Raw genomic sequence first — 7,220 nt, forward strand, 5'->3', positions numbered from 1 at the left:
CTCACCGTAGCCCTCACCTTCAACCTAACCCTTACTCTCCATCTCACCTCACCCTCACACTAAACCTAACCCTTAACCTCACTCTCAACCTAACCCTAACAGTAATCCTAATCCTAACTCTCACACTATCCCTAACGCTCACCATAACACTAACCCTAACCCTAACACTCAACTTCAGCCTAACCTTAACCCTAAACCTAAGCCTCACCCTCAAATTAACCCTAACCCTAATCCTAACCCGAACTCTCACCCTAACATTCACCCAAACCCTAGCCCTCATCCTAAACCTCACCCTCACCCTAATCCTCACCCAAACCCTAACTCTTTCCTATCTAAAACACTCACCCTCACTCTCACTCTCAACCTCACCCTAACCTAACCCTAACTCTATCCCACACACTCACCCTCAACCTAACCCTAACCCTAAATATAACCCTAACACTAACCCTAAAACTAAACCTAACCCTCACCCTAACCCTAACCATAACCCAAACTCAAACACACACCCTCACCTTAAACCTAAACCTCACTCTAACCCTATCCCTAACGCTTACCCTAACACTAACCCTACCCCTCACCCTAACACTAATCCTAAACCTAATCCTCACCATAACCATAACATTCACCACCAGCCTAACCCTCACCATCACCCTGACCCTCACCCTAACCCTAATCCTAAACGTCAAGCTCACACTAATTCTCAACCTAACCCTTACACTCACCCTCACCCTAATCATCACACTAACCCTAACCTACACCCTAACCCTAAATTTAACCTTCACCCTCACCCTCACCCTCAGCCTAAAACTAACCCTAACACTAATCCTAACCCTAACCCTCACCCTCACTCACTCCCTAACCTTAAACTTAATCCTAACCCTCACCCTCACCCTCACCCTCAACCTCAACCTCACCCTCACCCTAACCCTCGCCCTCACCCAAAGCCTAAACCTAACCCTAATCCTAACATGCACCCTAACCCTAACCCTCAACCTAACCCTAACCCTAACCCTCACCCTCACCGTCACCCCATCCCTAACCCTCAACTTAATCTTCACTCTCAACTTAACACTAACCCTAACACTAACCCTCACCCTAACCCTAACCCTAAGCCTAAACCTCACCATAACCCTAATCCTCACCCTCACCCTCACCCTAAACCTCATACTAAACCCCTCAGCCTAATCCTCAACCTATCCCTAACCCTAACCCTAACCCTCACTCTCACCATAGACCTGACCCTAACCATAACACTAACCCTAAAATTATCCCTCAACCTAACACTCACCCTAATATCATGCTATGCTTAACACTCACTCTCACCCTAAACCTCACCTTAAACCTTAACCTCACCCTATCTCTAACCCTAACCCTAACCCTCAAACTAAACCTAACCCTCACACTTAACCAAACCCTCACCCTCAACCTCAGCCTAACATTAACACTAACATTAATCCTAACTCTAACCCTCACCCTCACTCACCCCCTAACCCTAAACTTAACCCTAACCCTCACCCTCACCTTCAACCTCAACCTCACCCTCACCCTCACCCTAACCCTCACCCTAATCCTAATCCTAAACCTAACCCTCACACTAACCCTAACCCTAAACCTAATGTTAACCCTAACCCTCACCCTCACCCTAACCCTTCCCCTCACCATAACTCTAACTCTAACCCTAACCCTCACACTAAACCTAACAATCACCCTTACCCTAACCCTCACCCTCACCCTCACCCTAACCCTAACCCTAAACCTAACCCTAACCGTAACCTTAACCCTAATGCTAACCCTACAACTTCCCCTCACACTAACTCTCAACCTAACCCTTATTCTCACCCAAACCCTCATCCTAACCTTAACGCTGACCCTCACTCTAAACCTAACCATCAACCTAACCCTAAACCTACCCCTCAGCCTATCCCTCACCCTAACTTTTACCCTCACCTAACCCAAACCCTAACACTCACCCTAACCCTAATATTAACACTAACCCTCACCCTCACATTAATCCTCACTCTGACACTTACTCTCACAATAACCCTAACCCTCACCCTAACCCTAATACTCACCCTAGCACTAAACCTAATCCTCATCCTCAACCTAACATTAAACCTCACCCTAACACTCACACTAACCCTAACGGTCACCCTAACAACAATCCTACCCCTTATCCTAACCCTCATCCTAACCCTAACACTAACCCTCAGCCTAACCCTTACCCTGACCCTAACCTAAACCTAACATTCACCCTCACCCTCAACCTCACCCTCAACCTAACCAAAACCCTAACCATAAACCTAAACCTAACCCTCACCTTCACCATCACAGTCAACATAAACCTAACAATAACACTAAAACTAACACTCACCCTGACACTCACCCTCACCCTAAAAGTAACCCTAACCCTCAACCTCACCTTAGCCCTCACGCTATCCCTAATCCTAACAGTAATCTTCACCCTAACCTTAATCCTCACACTCACCCTATCCCTCACCCTCACCCTCACACTCACCCTCACCCTAACACTAAGCCTAACGCTAACCCTCACCTTAACCCTAACCATCACCCTCCCACTCACCCTCAACCTAACCTTAACCCTAACCCTAACCCTAAACCTCACCCTAACCCTAACCCTCACACTAAAACTTACACTCATCCTCACCCTAACTGTAACCCTAGCCCTAACCCTAACCCACCCCCTCACCCTCACCCTCACCTCAGCCTAACCCTAACCCTTATCCTAATCCTAACCGTAACCCTAACTCAAATTCTCACCCTATACCTAAACCTAAACCTAACCCTGACCCGCACCCTAGCCCTCACCCTAAATCTAACCATAACCCTAACCCTCACCCAAACCCTCACCCTCACCCTAACACTTACCCTCACCCTAAACATCAACCTAACCCTAACCCTCACCCGAACCCTAACCCTAACCTCACACTAAACCTAACCCTCACCCTAAACATAAATTTACCCCTTACCCTAACACTGAACTTAACCCTAACCCTAAACCTAACCCTAACCCGAACGGTCACCCTAACCCTAACCCTAACTCTAACCCTCACCCTAACCCAAACCCTCACCCTCACCCTCACCCTCACCCTCAGTCTAACACTAACGCGAAGCCTAATCCTAAACCTAACCCTAACCCTACTCCTAAACCTAACCTTCACCCTCACCCTAACTCTAACCCTTGCCCAACCCTCACCCTCACCCTAACACTAAACCTCACCGAACCCTAACCCTCACACTCACACTCAGCCTAACCCTAACCCCAACACTCACCCTCAACCTAACCCTAAACATAACCCTAACACGCACCCTAACCATAAACTTCAGCCTATCATTAAACATCACCCTCACGCTAACAGTCACCCTAACCATTACCCTACCCCTCAACCTAACACTCATCCTAACCCTAACCCTCACACTAACCCTAACCCTAACCCTAACCCTCACCCTAACCCAAAGCATCAAAAACACACTCAACCTAACCCTTCGTCTATCCCTAACCCTAACCCTAACCCTAATCCTAACCCTAACCCTAACGCTAATCCTAAACCTAACCTTCACCCTCACCCTAACTCTAACCCTTACCCAACCTTAACCCTCACCCTAACTCTAACCCTCACCTCTCCCTAATTCTCACCCTCACACTCACCCTAACCCTAATCCTAACCCTTACCCTAACCTTAAACATAACCCTAACCTTCACCCTAACCCTCACCCTAACCCTAAGGCTAACACTAAACCTCACCTTCAACCTAAACCTCACCCTAACCCTTACACTCACCCTAACCCTAACCCTAACCCTAACACTCAAACTAATCAGAACCCTAAAACTAACCCTCACCCTAACCATAACCCTACCACTCACCCTACATTTAAACCTAACCCTAAACCTAACCATAATCCTTACAATAACCCTAAAACTCATCCTAACCCTAACCCTAAACTTAACCCTAACCCTCACCCAAACCCTTCCCCTCACCCTAACCCTAACCTTTACCCTAACCCTAAACCTCAGACTAAACCTAACCCTCACCCTAAACCTAAGCCTTCCCCTCAGGCTAACCCTCACCCTAACATTCAGGCTAACCCTAACCCTCACTCTCACCCTAACCCTCAGCCTAACACTTACTCTCACCCTAACCCTCACCCTAAAATCACGCTCACCCTCACACTCACCCTCACCCTCAGCCTAACACTAAACCTAACCCTAATCCTCACCCTTAAGCTCACCCTCACCCTCTGCCTAAACTTAACCCTGACCCTATTCCTAACCGTAAAGCTCACCCTCACCTCACACTAAACCTAAACCTAACCCTAACGGTAACCCTCACCCTCAACCTCACACTAACCTTAACCCAGCCTCATCCTCACCCGCACGCTAACACTAACCCTAACCCTAACCCTAAACAAAAGCCTCACACTAACCCTAACCTTAACCCTTACCCTCACCCTTACCCTAAGCCTAACCGTAAGCCTAACACTCAACCTAATCCTCACCCTAAACGAAATGCTAAACCTAACCCTCAATCTCACCCTAACCCTCACCCTAACACTTATCCTCACATTAATCATAACATTATCCCTAACCATCACCCTTAGACTAAACCTAACCCTCACACTAAACCTAAACCTACCCCTCAGCCTAACACTCACCCTAACCCTAAACCTAACCCTAATTCTCACCCTATCCCTAACCCTAAACCTAACCCTCACCCTCACCCTAGCCCTCACCCTAACTCTAACCCTCACCCTAACCATCACCCGAACCCGAACCCCACCCTAAGCCTCAACATCACCGTAAACATCACCCTAACACTAAGCTTCACCCGAACCCTAACCCTAACCCTCACACTAAACCTAAACCTCACCCTAAACATAACTATACCACTGACAATCACACTCATCTTAACCCTAACCCTAAACCTAACCCTAAACCTAAACCTAACCCTCACCCTAACCCTAACCCTAACTCTAACCCTCACCCTAACCCAAAACCTCACCCTTACCCTCACCCTCACCCTCAGTCTAACCCTAATGCTAACCCTAATCCTAAACCTAACCCTAACCCTACTCCTAAACCTAACCTTCACCCTCACCCTCACCCTAACTCTAACCCTTGCCCAACCCTAACGCTCACCCTAACTCTAAACCTCACCGAACCCTAATCCCCACCCTCACACTAACCCTAACCCTAACCTGAACCCTCAGCCTCACCCTAACCCTAAAACTATCCCTAACACTCACCCAACCAGAAACCTCACCCTCACATTAAACATCAGCCTAAACCTAACCCTCACCCTAATCCTTACCCTAACCCTCAACCTAACCATCAAGCTCACCCTCAAACTCACACTATGCCTAACCCTGAAGCAAACACTAATCCTAATCCTAAATCTCATCCTCACCCTAATGCTAACCCTAACCCTAACCCAAACCTTAACCCTCACCCTAACCCTCAACCTAACCCTTATCCTCACCCTAACCCTAACCCTCACCCTAAGCCTGACGCTAATACTCACACTAAACCTAACCCTCAACCTAACCCTACCCCTCAACCTAACCCTAACCCTAAACCTAATCCTAACTCTAATCCTCACACTAACTCTAAACCTCACCGTAACCCTAACCGTAAACCTAACCCTCACCCCAATCATTACCCTCATCCTAACCCTCACCTTAACCTAACCCTAACCCGCAGACTAAATCTCACCCTCATAATTACCCTAACCCTAACCCTTAGCCTAACCATCACCCTAACACTCAAGCTAACCCTAACCCTCACCCTCACCCTAACCCTCACCCTAACACTAACTCTCACCCTAACCCCAACCCTAAAACTAACCCTCACCCTCACCCTCACCCTAAGCCTAACCTTAACCCTAACCTAATCCTAACCCTAACGCACACCTTCACCCTCACCCAAACCGTAATCCTATCCCTACCCCTAAACCTCACCCTCACACTCACTCTAACCCTAACCCTCAGACTCACCCTCAACCTCACCCTAACCAGAACACTAACCCTAACCCTCACCCTAACCTTAAGCCTCACCCTAGCATTAAGCCTAACCCTCACCCTCAAACTTACCCTAACCCTACACTTAACCCTAACACTCACCATAAGGCTCACCCTAAACAAAATGCTAACCCTAACCCTCACCCTCACCCTAACCGTAAAAGTAACCCTAACCCTCACACTAACCTTAACCCTCACCCTAAACATAAACCTAACCCTCAACCTAACCCTAAACCTCACTCTAACCCTCACCCTAACCCTAACCCTCAACCTCACCTTAACACTAATCCTCACCGAACCCTAAATCTCACCCTCACACTCACCCTAACCCTAACCCTAAACTTAACCCTAACACTCACCCTCACCCTAACCTTAAACCTAACCCAAACACTCACCCTAACCCTCACCCTAACCCTAAGGCTAACACTAAACCTCACCTTCATCCTAAACTTAGCCCTAAACCTTACACTCACCCTAACCCTAACCCTTACCCTAACCCTAACACTCACACTAATCCTAACCCTAAACCTAACCCTAAACCTAAACATCAACCTAACATTCACCCTAACCCTAACCCTACCACTCACCCTACACCTAAACCTAACCCTACACATACACCTAATCCTCACACTAACCCTAAACCTCATCCTAACCCTAAACCTAACCCTAACCCACACCCTAACCCTTACCCTCAACGTAACCATGACCTTAACCCTAACCGTAACCCTCAGACTAAACCTTAACCTCACCCTAAACCTAACCCTACCCCTCAGCCTATACCTCACCCTAACACTCAGGCCAACCCTAAAACTCACTCTCACCCAAAACCTCAGCCTAACACTTACTCTCACCCTAAACCTCACCCTAAAACTCACCCTCAGCCTCACTCTCACCCTCACGCTCAGCCTAACCCTACCCCTAAACCTAATCCTAACCCTAAAGCTCACCTTCAACTTCATACTAACCCTAAACCTAACCCTAACAATAACCCTCCCCCTCATTCTCACCCTAACCCTAAACCTCAGCCTCACCCTCACCCGCACGCTAACCCTAACCCTAACCCTAACCCTCAACCTAACCCTAAACCTCACACTAACCCTCTCCCTAACCCTTAACCTCACCCTTACCCTAACCCTAAACTTAACGCTAAAACTCAACCTAAACATCACCCTAACTGAAATGCTAAC

This window comes from Dipodomys merriami, unplaced genomic scaffold (genome assembly GCF_024711535.1).
Source record: "Dipodomys merriami isolate MVZ:Mamm:240054 unplaced genomic scaffold, mDipMer1.0.p SCAF_58, whole genome shotgun sequence".
NCBI classification, from domain to species: Eukaryota; Metazoa; Chordata; class Mammalia; order Rodentia; family Heteromyidae; genus Dipodomys; species Dipodomys merriami.